The sequence below is a fragment of the Pinus tabuliformis genome, chromosome 6, assembly GCF_031772625.1.
Source record: "Pinus tabuliformis cultivar Carrire ecotype Pingquan chromosome 6, CPIR1, whole genome shotgun sequence".
Classification (NCBI taxonomy): domain Eukaryota; kingdom Viridiplantae; phylum Streptophyta; class Pinopsida; order Pinales; family Pinaceae; genus Pinus; species Pinus tabuliformis.
Window position 1 is genome coordinate 848,597,583 of NC_142292.1, and position 2,362 is coordinate 848,599,944.

Here is a 2,362-nt window from a genome sequence, read left to right on the forward strand (position 1 = left end):
GGCAGCAATCTTGGGGAGGATATTTAAATGCTTTGATCGAAGCGCATGTTTGTATAAAAGAAGGAATAGACGAACTTGTTTGGACCATAGTAGAACATGGCAAATACACCGTGAAAATTAGCTACCTCTCTCTCCTAACGGATCGCAAACCAGAGGAAGTACAGGAATGGTGGCACCATCTTTGGAAGTTGAAAGCACCTCCTCGGGCTCATCTATTTATGTGGAGTGTACTTAGCAACAAAACACCCACAGGAGAATACCTCACCCACAGATCTATCTATGGGCTGCACTGGTGTGTAATGTGTAAACAAGAATCTGAAACAAATGAGCATTTGTTCCTACACTGCCCTACTGTTGTTCATCTTTGGTAATCAATTGTTCATGCCCTATCCAACCTGGAAAGGTGGCAGGGACCCTCTATCAAACAAGCTTGGAACTCCTGGTTTGCTGCTCACCATGGCACTAAAAAATTATGCTTACCCCTCCTCCTATGTTGGACCATTTGGCTTACCCGAAATAATATCATTTTCAATGGAGTTGTGGCTCGATGGCCTCTTATCATCACGAGGGCAGTAGCAGCATACCACGAAATCCTAGAGGTTGTCCATCCCCCCACTCGGCGCACTCTCTCCCAGGACTGATCGACAAATCCCGCCCATGGTCATTTTTCGATGGTGCTGGCCAATCCCATGGCTGTGGAGGCAGTTTCGTTTTGCATATATCAGAACAACACTCATATAAAGTCCAACTTGGTTTGGGGGAGGGGACAAACAATTTCATTGAACTAATTACCCTCAGGCACCTATTGCATTTTTCTTTAGCACATGAGTGTACAAACATTCAAATTTTTAGGGACTCTAAAATCACTATAAATTGTTTCAACAATACAAATCTCTGTCATGCTCATACACTTATAAATATATTGGACAAAATTTTCACCTTCAAAGAAAATTTTAACTCAATCTCATGTCAACACATTTACAGGGAATATAACAAAAGTACTAAGAGGCTTTCCAAGGAGGCCACGATACTACCCCGAGGCCTGTGGATGATCTAGGAGCAGGACGGTGCTGAATAGTACTAATATTATTATCGCCCATATATAGATCAAGCATATCATGGGTGGACAGGCCCTAAAATTTTGCTTCTACATGTTTATTTATTTCAGCTATCTTTTCTTTGAAAATATCTATGTACATATATATATGGCTCATCACACTGAACTAGTTCGAAACACCCTGCGAGGTGACTTTTATATAGTTTTTACTATTCCTATGGAAATGGCGATCGCCATAAATTATCTACTGATATGTATCTAGTACTGGCCATGGGCCAACAGTTATGCATATGCCTTGGGCATCTACTATATGTAATTTTTCAACATAATGAAAGATTACTATTTTTCCTTTGGAAAAAATGTTCTTGTCAAAATAATAAAGAAAATAATTATTATTATTATTATTGTGACTTATTAAATATGGGTTTCATGTTTGGGTCACCTTGTTTTAGGCCTAGGTCCCCATAGAGGACTTCTAAGATTTATTCAAAGTCTATATAATTATTGTACATTAAAAGAGACCCTTCTTGGGCTTTTGAATCATGTAAAAAGGTTAAGTATTGATTCAAATATGAATTATGTAACCTCCACAACATGTTGGCCTAAGGGAAGATCAAGTCCACCTAAGAGCCTATTCGACCCCATGAGAAGCCTATAAAAGGAAGGACATCAAATTCATTTGGAGCATCACTTCTCATCAAGTTTGAATTCTCTCTACTAGGCAAAAGTGCCAAAATCTTGTTGTTGGGTAGAAGTGCGAAGTGGGTAGTTGGGAAAGTCTGTTTTCGGGAAGAAAAAGTGAGTGAGAGTTTGGGTAAGTCTAAAGATTCAAGGAAAATCGAAATTTTGGTGGTGGTCTCTCTCTGTTCATGCTCTGGATTGGGAAATTGAAGTCTTCCAAGTTGGACTGCTACCATAATTTTTTAGCTATTGGAAGTTGCTGCATAGTCAAAGTTATTGGGAAGAGATATATTTTCTGGAGGCTCACTTGGTGTGGAGGGAAGGTCTGGTCTTGGTGTAGGTTGAAGAGTCTCAAAGAATACTATTGAAAGGAAGAATTACCTTGCTTGGGTTTTCCTCTCAAGGGGGATTTTTCCCTGCCACATGTGTCTACATCTTGTGTTCATTGTTTTATGTGGTGCTCCTTTTGGTAATTACTTGATGAAATAAAGAAAGAAGATATAAAGAATCGTAATAATAATAAAAATCACAAATAATTATCAAGATCAAGAAAATCTTTACTGCCTTTCTGATTTTCCAACATGAAGAGGGGGATAACAACACCAAATTCTTCCAACAATTTGC